Raw genomic sequence first — 13,254 nt, 5'->3', positions numbered from 1 at the left:
AAAATTTGACTGAAATATAGCTTTTATGTACAGAAATTTTGCTTAAAGAATTTTTTACGATCGGTCTATAATAGGTCATACTAGGTCCTGCCCCTAAAATCAATTTAACCGTATTTAACTAGTTGCATTATCTATTTGTGTAGAACAAAATTATATATGTATATGAATTTTGAAAATCCTTAAATCTTACACACACATGCATATATGCACATTATTAAATATCGTTAAAGCATATCTTAGGGCGCTATAAAAATATAAAAGAAAATGGGGTTTGTAATGTTCAATAAATCTTGGAATTGTAACAGATTTAAGCTGTTTAAATCTTGGGGGTTTCGATTTAAGACATGAGAAAACTTATTTCTACAAATATTTGATCAATTAAAAAAGTATTAATATAAAAGTAGCTGGTGGAGGGTATTTAAGATTCGGCTCAGCCGAATATAGTACTCTAACTTGTTTGACTTTATGTCTGTTAGTAATGAAATGAAATGTCAATTTCAACGATAGGTTTTTTGTAGTGATAGTCGTTTCAAAATTTCTTTAAATTGCAAGAAAAAAAGTTGTTTTTATGTTTTATGCAAAATCCATTATTCACATGAACAGCAGACATCATTAATTGTATTTGTTTGTTTGATTGTTAGTTTGTACCTTATAGGAGGCTAAACCGCTGAAGCGATATTCTTGAAAATTTCAGTGTATGTTCCCCTATATCTGGAAGGAACTATAGGGTTCTTTTTATTTTGAAATTTCAAGCGGAAGGGGTGCCACGCCCACTTCTTCAAAAGTCGAATATCGGAACATGGTACAACTAGAGTCCTTTATGGACAATTTTGACATCCATATGATTATTTGGTGGAAAAATTTGAGGACTAGCAATAGGGGGCGTAGCACCCCCATCTATATACATAAAAATTAATGTGTGTTTGTACGTTTGTATGTTTGTTTGTTTGGACTTTATAGACAGCTAAACGGCTGAACCGATTGTTCTGAAATTTTCACAGTATCTTTAAAGGAACTATAGGCTAATTTTATAGTATAAAATATAGTACTCTAACTTGTTTGACATAAAAGTGCTCTGTTAGTAATGAAATGAAATGTCAATTTCAACGATAGGTTTTTTGTAGTGATAGTCGTTTCAAAATTTCTTTAAATTGCAAGAAAAAAAGTTGTTTTTATGTTTTATGCAAAATCCATTATTCACATGAACAGCAGACATCATTAATTGTATTTGTTTATTTGTTTGTTTGATTGTTAGTTTGTACCTTATAGGAGGCTAAACCGCTGAAGCGATCTTCTTGAAAATTTCAGTGTATGTTCTCCTATATCTGGAAGGAACTATAGGGTTCTTTTTATTTTGAAATTTCAAGCGGAAGGGGTGCCACGCCCACTTCTTCAAAAGTCGAATATCGGAACATGGTACAACTAGAGTCCTTTATGGACAATTTTGACATCCATATGATTATTTGGTGGAAAAATTGGAGGACTAGCAATAGGGGGCGTAGCACCCCCATCTATATACATAAAAATTAATGTGTGTTTGTACGTTTGTATGTTTGTTTGTTTGGACTTTATAGACAGCTAAACGGCTGAACCGATTGTTCTGAAATTTTCACAGTCTCTTTAAAGGAACTATAGGCTAATTTTACTTCAAGATTTTAAGTGGGCGACGTGCCACGCCCACATACAAAATAAGTTTTAAAAGTCGCATATCTCAGAAACTGCAAGAGCTACAGTCCTCAAATTTTGTATGCAAAACTTTGACATCCATATGAACACATGGGAATAAAATGGGCAGCCTAGATATAGTGGGCGTGGCACCTTCCATATAAATTATTATATCTGAGAAAATATAACAACTAGATCCCAACTATATGTGCATAAACTAGGTAATGTCAAAACCGAACGAAAAGTCTTTCAAGTGCTTAAGAAAATTCGAAGAAACTTTTATTTATGAGAAAAATGGGTGGATTTTCATAATGGGGTTTTGGTACCTCCTATACGGATCTATATGTGATTTTACTGAAATTTTCTTAGTGTCTTCCTGTACGTCTGAAAGGAACAATATGCTACTTTTTACTTCAAAATTTCAAGTGGGCGACGTGCCACTTCCATTTACAAAATAAATATTAAGAGTCGCTTAACTCAGAAACTCAAATTTTGTGTGGACAACTTTAACATCTATATGAATACATGGCAATGAAATTAGCAGCCTAGTTGCAGTGGGCGTGGCACCTCCCATATAAAGAAAATCTTAAATTAGTATATCTGAGAAAATATAACAGCTAGAGTCCTCATTTTTTTCTGAGGAACTTTAGTATCAAAATGAATGTTTAGGACAAAAATGGGCGGACTAGCAACTTTTAGACAGTCTTGGCACCTCCCATATGAATTAAGTACAAATATTCGTGTATCTGGAAAGCTATTAGAGCTAGAATCCTCAATTTTGCACGAAGATCTCTGACATTCAATGCAAACTGAAATACTTATACATTTAATGTTATAAACCAAATGAGAATTATTTCAACTCATTTTATTGTCGCGTAAAAAAGCACACACGAAAAAGTAATCTGTGTGAGCAAAAGTTGTTTTGTTGCTGTATTAATTTGTTGATGTATCAGCAGACATATAACAACATAACATACAATGGTTATATAACATAACATATTATGGTTATTTCCAAGTTTAAATGGTTTTTAATAACATAATATGTTTTCCTTGTTATCAGTATTTAGTTGTTGTAAAAATAATTATGATTCAGTGAATTATACTCAAATTTATAATTGCCTTGAACATGAAAATGTTTACAGTAACTAAAATATTGTTAAAATCTAATTAAAATAACAATTACAGTGGTTTCCCGGTTTAACGAAAGATATAATGTCAGGCCCATTCGTAAAAACGAAAAATTAGTTAAACCGAATAACAACTTTTCTGTGATTTAATGATAAAAATAGGATAATGGAAGGTAGAAAGTCTATTTTTTTAAATGTTTTTGAATGCATCCATAAAGTGTTTGACAATTTCCTTGCATTTTTATGCAGTGTGCAAAAAATAGAAATTATTTTTTTTTTTGTTAAATTTAGAATCAAACCAAAATGAAAGATTTTGTGAACATTTTGATTAAAATTAGGTAAAAAACAATATTTTTTGTTTAATGAAGGTAAAGTTATTTTATTTCGAAAATTACTTTTTTTCTTATAAAAAACAAAAAAGGGATTTTAATTAAGGCATTTAAATCAAAATGAGGTATTTTACGGTAATTTTTATTACAAACAATTCCATTTTTCACTTTATTAATAAATAATCATAATATTTCCTTAAATAAAGAATTTTATATTAAAATGTTAGTCTATTTAATAAATCTTATTTATATTTTCGGAAATCATTTTTAAATGTTATTTTCATTTCTATACCAGTATTTTTGTATTTGTAGATTTTGTACCCATTGAATTGGGTATTGAACTTACATAAAATCTTAATATGTTATTGCTTTTGGTTAGTTGTGAAGTTTAGTGATATCTCCGTATTATTTTCACCTCTTTTTATAGAATTTTTTGAAATTCGTTATATCGAGTACAAAATTTACTCATTCATTCGTAATATAAGGTACTCAATGGAAACAATTTGCCCGTTCGTTAAATCGCGAATTTGCTAAACTGAGTATTCGTTAAACCGGATAACCAGTGTATATGTTTTTGAAAACAATATATTGTTACAGTAAACATGGGATAGTTTCAGTAACCATTTTGAACCATGTTTTTTCTCTGCGTGTGGGAAACTGTAAGAGCTAGGATTTTCAAAAATCGTAAAGGAAGTTTTTTATACCCTCCACCACCATCAGTGGTGATAGAGGGTATATATAAGTTTGTCATTCCGTGTGTAACACCAAGAAATATTCATCTGAGACCCAACAAAGTATATATATTCCGGGTAGTCTGTCTGTCTGTCTGCGTAAAACACGCTCACGTAAAACGATGCTAAATAAATTAATTAAATTCGGCCAAAAGATTCACTATTGTCCTAGGGAGTTTGGTAAAGAAAATGAGCAAAATCGGTTTACATCGGAAAGAGGATTCATACAAATTTAAAAAACTCCGAAAAATTAAGATTTTTTAACACATTCTAATACAATTTTCACAAAAACTATGCGATATAATTTCATAAAAATCAGCACACAAATGTTTCCATATGAAAGCTTGATTCCTGTTAAAAATGGGCGGAATCGGTCCACATTTTCATATATCTCCCATAAAAAATTTGGATAGTGACAAACAAATATTAATAAAATTTTTCTAAACAAAAAATGTATTTCAATATATTTTGAATATTTTTTATTTTATATCGACAGGGGTAGCAAAGCACGCCGGTAGTAGTATAAATATGAGTAGTGTTAATAGCAATATAAATATTTAAGATAAAATTGGCTGGTCTAGGGAAACATTGGAGCTTGAACCCTCAAATATTGCACGAACAACTTTATGGAATGTGAAATTATATACATACACAAATTCGAATATCAAAAACTTCATGAACACTCCTATGTACATCCAGTATTTTGAACATTTTTATACCCACCATCAAAAAAGATGGGGGGTATATTGTTTTTGTCATTCCGTTTGTAACACATCGTAATATTCATCTAAGACCCATAAAAGTATATATATTCTGGATCCTTATTAAATTCTAAGACGATCTAGCCATGTCCGTCCGTCTGTCCGTCTGTCTGTCCGTCTGTTGAAAACACGATAGAGTCCAAACGGAAGCAGCTAGCGAGCTGAAATTTTGCACAAATATTTTATATTGATGCAGTTTGTTTGGTATTGAAAATGAGCAATATCGGTCCACGATTTCGCCTAGCCTCCATATAAGGTCCCCTTCAGAAAACGACTTTAACGCTCATAACTGACTAAAAGAAACATCTATAGCGATGAAATTCGACATGAACATATTTTACAGGAACCTTAATATCATTGTAAAATTTTTTAAGGATCGGTCCATAATTGACCCTATCCCCCATATAAGGTCCCCCTCAGAAAATGATATTAACGCTCATAACTGACTAAACGAAGCAGCTATAGCAATGAAATTCGACACAAGAACATATCTTATAGGAATCTTAATATCACTGTAAAATTTTATAAGGATCGGTCCATAATTGACCCTATCCCCCATATAAGGTCCCCCTCAGAAAATGACATTAACGCTCATAACTATCTAAAAGAAGCAGCAATAGCGAAGAAATTCGACATAAACAATTTTTATAGGAATCTTAAAATCATTGTAAAATTTTATAAGGATCGGTCCATAAATGACCCTATCCCCCATATAAGGTCCCCCTCAGAAAATGACATTAACGCTCATAACTGACTAAAAGAAGCAGCTATAGCGATGAAATTCGACACAGACATATTTTTTAGGAACCTCAAATATCTTTGTAAAATTTTATAAGGATCGGTCCATGATTGACCCTAACCCCCTATATAAGGTCCCCCTTCAGAAAATGACATTAACGCTCATAACTGTTTAAAATAAGCATCTATAGCGATGAAATTCGGCATAAACATATTTTATAGGAACCTTAATATAATTGTAAATTTTTATAATGAACGGTCCATAATTGACCCTATCCACCATATAAGGCCCCCCTCAGAAAATGGATTTAAGGCTCATTACTGTCTAAAAAATCTATAGCGATGAAATTCGACACGAACATATTTTATAGGAACTTTAATATTATTGTAAAATTTTATAAGGATCGGTCCATAAATGACATTAACTGAAAATGGCTTAACTCTCATTACTAGACTAAACTAAAATCGTTCTAGAAAATTTGACGAGGATCGGTCCATAATTGACCAAACGTCACCCCATAAATGAGGTCCCTCTCAGAAAATACCTTAAACGCTTTTTGCTACCTTAAAAATGCAAGTATAGCGACAAAATTCGACAAAAATTTCTCTATACATAGATGTAATAATGAGAAAATTGTTTGGATAATAAAAGCATGGATTCTTAAATATCAAAGTTTATTTATAAGGAAGCATTCCTTTTTGGCAATGATTTGATGGTGGGTATACAAGATTCGGCACAGCCGAATATAACACTCTTACTTGTTATCTAAACAATTTTCTCATTTATTACATCTATGTATAGAGAAATTTTTGTCGAATTTTGTCGCTATACTGGCATTTTTAAGGTAGTAAAAAGCGTTTAAGGTATTTTCTGAGAGGGACCTTATTTAGGGGGGGACGTTTGGTCAATTCTGGACCGATCCTCGTCAAATTTTCTAGAACGATTTTAGTTTAGTCTAGTAATGAGAGTTAAGCCATTTTCAGTTAATGTCATTTATGGACCGATCCTTATAAAATTTTACAATAATATTAAAGTTCCTATAAAATATGTTCGTGTCGAATTTCATCGCTATAGATGCTTCTTTTAGACAGTAATGAGCCTTAAAGCCATTTTCTGAAGGGGACCTTATATGGGAGGTAGGGTCAATTATGGACCGATCCTTATAAAATTTTATAAAGATATTAAGGTTCCTATAAAATATATTTGTGTCGAATTTCAACGCTATAACTGCTTCTTTTAGTCAGTTATGAGCGTTAATGTCATTTTCTGAGGGGGGCCTTATATGGTGGATAGGGTCAATTATGGACCGTTCCTTATAAAATTTTACAATGATATTAAGGTTCCTATAAAATATGTTTATGCCGAATTTCATCGCTATAGATGCTTATTTGAAACAGTTATGAGCGTTAATGTCATTTTCTGAAGGGGACCTTATATGGGGGGTAGGGTCAATCATGGACCGATCCTTATAAAATTTTACAAAGATATTGAGGTTCCTAAAAAATATGGCTGTGTGTAGGGTCAATCATGGACCGATCCTTATAAAATTTTACAAAGATATTGAGGTTCCTAAAAAATATGTCTGTGTCGAATTTCATCGCTATAGCTGCTTCTTTTAGTCAGTTATGAGCGTTAATGTCATTTTCTGAGGGCGACCTTATATGGGGATAGGGTCATTTATGGACCGATCCTTATAAAACTTTACAATGATTTTAAGATTCCTATAAAAATTGTTTATGTCGAATTTCTTCGCTATTGCTGCTTCTTTTAGATAGTTATGAGCGTTAATGTCATTTTCTGAGGGGGACCTTATATGGAGGATAGGGTCAATTATGGACCGATCCTTATAAAATTTTACAGTGATATTAAGATTCCTATAAGATATGTTCTTGTGTCGAATTTCATTGCTATAGCTGCTTCGTTTAGTCAGTTATGAGCGTTAATATCATTTTCTGAGGGGGACCTTATATGGGGGATAGGGTCAATTATGGACCGATCCTTAAAAAATTTTACAATGATATTAAGGTTCCTGTAAAATATGTTCATGTCGAATTTCATCGCTATAGATGTTTCTTTTAGTCAGTATTGAGCGTTAAAGTCGTTTTCTAAGGGGGACCTTATATGGGGGCTAGGCGAAATCGTGGACCGATATTGCTCATTTTCAATACCAGACAAACTGCATCAATATAAAATATTTGTGCAAAATTTCAGCTCGCTAGCTGCTTCCGTTTGGACTCTATCGTGTTTTCAACAGACGGACAGACAGACGGACAGACGGACCGACGGACAGACGGACGGACATTGCTAGATCGTCTTAGAATTTAATAAGGATCCAGAATATATATACTTTTATGGGTCTTAGATGAATATTTCGATGTGTTACAAACGGAATGACAAAAACAATATACCCCCCATCTTTTTTGATGGTGGGTATAAAAAACAAAATACACAAGGCAGTAAAGCCAACAAACGAAACTGTACACCAACAAACAAAAACAATATACACAAGGCAATGAAACACACAGCCATCCAAACATACAAAACTGAATACACCAAGAAACAAAAACAATATACACATGCCAATGAAACACACAGCCATCCAAACATGTGCAACGAAATACTCAATGAATAAGCAGTGTTGTTGTTGTTGCTTATTAATCAAAGCATGAAAAAATTGTCTTTTTTAATGAAATTTTCAGAGGTTGTCTCGGATTTTGGCTTATATCTCCGTCATTTATGGACCGATTTTGCTGATTTTAAATAGCGATCTTCTCGAAAGCATGTCTAACAGAATTATTGAAGATCCGGATCTCGCCGATATCTGGGGTCCTCTAAAAACTGATTTCAACAGACAGACAGACAGACGGACATGGCTTAATCGACTCCGCTATCTATAAGGATCCAGAATATATATATACTTTATAGGGTCGGAAAATTATATTATAGAAATTACAAACGGAATGACAAACTTATATATACCCTTCTCACGAAGGTGAAGGGTATAAAAATGAATGTGTGTTTGTATGTATGTATGTATGTTTGTTTGTTTGTTTGTGCTTTATAGACAGCTAAACGGCTGAAGCGATTTCCTTGAAATTTTCAGAGTGTCTTCAGCTATGTCCGGAAGGAACTACAGGCTACCTTTTGCTTTGGAATTTCAAGTAGGCGAGATGCCACGCCCACCTACAAAATAAGTATTAAAAGTCGCATATCTCAGAAATTGCAACAGCTAGAGTCCTCAAATTTTGTATGAACAACTTTGACATTCATATGAACACATCTTGACAAAATGGGCAGCATAGCTACAGTGGGCGTGGCACCTCCCATATAAAGAAAAACTTAAATTAGTATATCTGAGAAAATATAACAGCTAGAGTCCTCAAATTTTTTCGGAGCCACTGTAGTATCGACATGAATATTTAGGATGGACTACAAATAGGGGGTGTGGCATCTCCCATAGGAATTAAATACCAAAATTCGTTTATCTGGAAAACTATTTGAGTTATAATCTTAATATTTTGCACGAAGACCTTTAACATCCTTATGAATATTTGCGAGAAAAATATGCGGACTTTCATAAGCGGGGCTTGGCACCTCCCATATGAATCTATCTTCTATATATATATATAAACTAGCAAAAACCCGGCGTGCTTTGCTACTCCTGTCGATATAAAATAAAAAATATATTATTAATACATTGATATACATTTTTTGTTTATAAACATTTTATTTTTATAATTAATTTTTTATAATTTTTAATTAATGATATTTATGTACATATATTATTTCTTAATAATTGTTTCTTACAAGAGGATTTTATTTCATCGATGCGGCAGGAGGAACCGGAAAAATCGTTCTCATCTCATTAATTTTAGCTAAAGTTCGATCACAAAAGAATATTGCCTTAGCCATTGCGTCATCAGGTATTGCAGCAACACTTTTAGATGGAGGCAGAACTGCGCATTATGCACTCAAATTACCGTTGAAAACACAATTTTCTGAAGATTATGCATGTAATGTTAATAAAAATTCTTCAATGGGTAAAATCCTTCAAACATATAAAATAATAGTGTGGGATAAATGCACCATGGCTCACAAAAAATCCTTAGAAGTGCTTGATCGCACTTTAAAGGACATGAGAAGTAATTCTAATTTATTTGGAGGTGCATTAAACGGTTGCAATTTCCTATACGTTTGGCATTCGCGATGACAATAAACAAATTTCAGGGTCAATCCCTGCAAGTGTGTGGAATAAATCTCGAAAATCCATGCTTCTCACATGGTCAGCTTTATCTACGCGCCTGAGGGGAAAACGAAAAATTTTCTATATCCCAAGGCTTTAGAATAGGAAATAATTATTAAGAAAAATTTTAATTGTAAATATTAAGTCAATTATATTTTAGTAATTTTGTAATATTTTGTAAATTTTTGCTAATGAATAGGAATAAGAAATAATATATGTACATAAATATCATCAATTAATAAATTACTTTAAATATCAAACTTTATTTGTCTTATTACTTTATGGTTTTGGATAGTGACAAACAAATATTAATAAAATTTTTATAAACAAAAAATGTATATCAATATATTTTGAACATTTTTTATTTTATGTCGACAGGAGTAGCAAAGCACGCCGGGTTTAAGCTAGTACAATATAATAAGAAATTTACTCTGTACCAAAAATTGCAATGATATCCCAATTTTAAGAACTTAAGATTTTTGAAGAAGCGATATATGAAAAGAAAGTGCATTTTTGAAGAAGCGATATATCAAAGGAAAATGGTATTAAAATTATGGATTAAAATGAGGTATACAAAACTGTCGTAGCTTGAAAACCGTCAAAGTAATTTGCAGGAATAGGGAAAATACAATATACTAAGAAATTTACTCTGTACCAAAAATTCCAATGATATCCCAATTTTAAGTACTTAAGATTTTTGAATAAGCGATATGTCAAAAGAAAATGTGTTTGTTATAATTAAAATGAGGTATACAAAACTGTCGTATCTTGAAAACTGTCAAAGTTATTTGCAGGAATAGGGAAAATACAATATACTAACAAACTTACTCTGTACCAAAAATTGCAATGATATCCCAATTTTACCAATTTTAGGAACTTAAGATTTTTGAATAAGCGATATGTCAAAAGAAAGTGCATTTCTTATGGATTTAAATGTGGTATACAAAACTGTCGTAGCTTGAAAACTGTCAAAGTTATTTGCAGGAATAGGGAAAATACAATATACTAAGAAATTTACTCTGTACCAAAAATTGCAATGATATCCCAACTTTAAGAACTTAAGATTTTTGAAGAAGCGATATATGAAAAGAAAGTGCATTTTTATGGATTAAAATGAGGTATACAAAACAATCGTAGCTTGAAAACTGTCAAAGTTATTTGCAGGAATAGGGAAAATACAATGTACTAAGAAATTTACTCTGTACAAAAAATTGAAATGATATCCCAATTTTACCAATTTTAGGAACTTAAGATTTTTGAATAAGCGATATATCAAAAGAAAATGGGTATATTATGGATTAAAATGAGGTGTACAAAACTGTCGTAGCTTGAAAACTGTCAAAGTTATTTGCAAGAATAGGGAAAATACAATATACTAAGAAATTTACTCTGTACCAAAAATTACAATGATATCCCAATTTTAAGCACTTAAGATTTTTGAATAAGCGATATGTCAAAAGAAAGTGCGTTTCTTATGGATTAAAATGAGTTATTCCAAACTGTCGTAGCTTGACAACTGTCAAAGTTGTTTGCAGTAATAGGGAAAATACAATTTACAAAGAAATTTACTTTGTACCAAAAATTGCAATGATATCCCAGTTTTAAGAACTTAAGATTTTTGAAGAAGCGATATACCAAAAGAAAATGGGGTTCTTATGGATTAAAATGAGGTATACGAAACTGTCGTAGCTTGAAAACTGTCAAAGTTATTTGCAGGAATAGGGAAAATACAATATACTAAGAAACTTACTCTGTACTAAAAATTGCAATGATATCCCAATTTCAAGAACTTAAGATTTTTGAAGAAGCGATATATCAAAAGAAAATGGGTATTTTATGGATTAAAATGAAATATACAAAACTGTCGTAGCTTAAAAACTGTCAAAGTTATTTGCAGGAGTAGGGAAAATATAATACACTAAGAAATTTACTTTGGACCAAAAATTGTAATGATATCATAATTTTACCAATTTTAGGAACTTAAGATTTTTGAATGAGCGATATGTCAAAAGAAAGTGGGTTTCTTATGGATTAAAATGAGGTATACAAAACTGTCGTAGCTTGAAAACTGTCAAAGTTATTTGCAGGAATGGGGAAAATACAATATACTAACAAACTTACTCTGTATCAAAAATTGCAATGATATCCCAATTTTACCAGTTTAAGAAACTTAAGATTTTTGAATAAGCGATATGTCAAAAGAAAGTGCATTTCTTATGGATTAAAATGAGGTATACAAAACTGTCGTAGCTTGAAAACTGTTAAAGTTATTTGCAGGAATAGGGAAAATACAATATACTAAGAAATTCACTCGTACCAAAATTGCAATGACATCCCAATTTTAAGAACTTAAGATTTTTGAAGAAGCAATATATCAAAAGAAAATGGGTATTTTATGGATTAAAATGAAATATACAAAACTGTCGTAGCTTGAAAACTGTCAATGTATTGCAGGAATAGGGATAATACAATATACTAAGAAATTTACTCTGTATAAAAATTGCAATGATATCCAAATTTTAAGAACTTAAGATTTTTGAAGCGATATGTCAAAAGAAAGTGTGTTTCTTATTGATTTAAAATGACGTATGCAAAACTGTCGTAGCTTGAAAACTGTCGAAGTTATTTTGCAGGAATAGGGAAAATATACATAAGAAATTTACTTTGTACCAAAAATTGTAATGATATCCCAATTTTACCAATTTTAAGAACTTAAGATTTTGAATAAGCGATATGTTTTCATAATAAAGCATTTAAGTTGAATTGCACCTTGCCTTAAATTATACTTAAGCCATTTATTGTTGAATAAAATTGTGGACATTTAAGTCAAATTTTGAAGGGGGGATTTGTATAGGGGCTATGGTCAAATGAGACCCTATAATTATAAAGTTCATGCGAGTCATCAAGGCTAGTATAGAACTTGGTTTTGCAGCTTTTTGTCGAGATACGAGTATATTAAACATAATTATAAACTTAAAATCCCTATTCGTCGTTTTCAGTTGTATGAGGTCTAGGTGAAATAATGGACCGATGTTAACCATTTTCAATAAGCTTCGTCTCCGGTACCATAGAAGATCATCTGCCAAATTTCATTGAATTATCTTCAAAAAAGCGACCTGTAGTTTGATTAAAAGGTTTACAAGCCCTATTCGAGGGTTCAGTTGTATGGGGGCTAGATGAGAAAATGGACCGATGTTAACCATTTTCAATAGGCTTCGTCTCTGGGACAATAGAAGATCATGTGCCAAATTTCATTGAATTATCTTCAAAATTACAACCTGTAGTTTGATTAAAAGTTTACAAGCCCTATTCGGGGGTTCAATGTATGGGGGCTAGATGAGAAAATGGACCGATGTTAACCATTTTCAATAGGCTTTGTCTCCGGTACCATAGAAGATCATGTGCCAAATTTCATTGAATTATCTTCAAAATTGCGACCTGTAGTTTGATTACAAGGTTTACAAGTCCTATTCGGGGGCTCAGTTGTATGGGGGCTAGGTGAAATAATAGACCGATATTAACCATTTCCAATAGGCTTCGTCCCTGGGCCAATAGAAGATCATGTGCCAAATTTCATTGAATTATCTTCAAAATTGCGACCTGTAGTTTGATTACAAGGTTTACATGGACGGACAGACGGACGGACAGACGTACGGACA

This window comes from Lucilia sericata, unplaced genomic scaffold (assembly GCF_015586225.1).
Source record: "Lucilia sericata isolate MDLA Ls3-8-SP2 unplaced genomic scaffold, ASM1558622v1 Contig001317F_arrow, whole genome shotgun sequence".
NCBI lineage: Eukaryota > Metazoa > Arthropoda > Insecta > Diptera > Calliphoridae > Lucilia > Lucilia sericata.
This window is presented reverse-complemented; position numbering follows the sequence as displayed.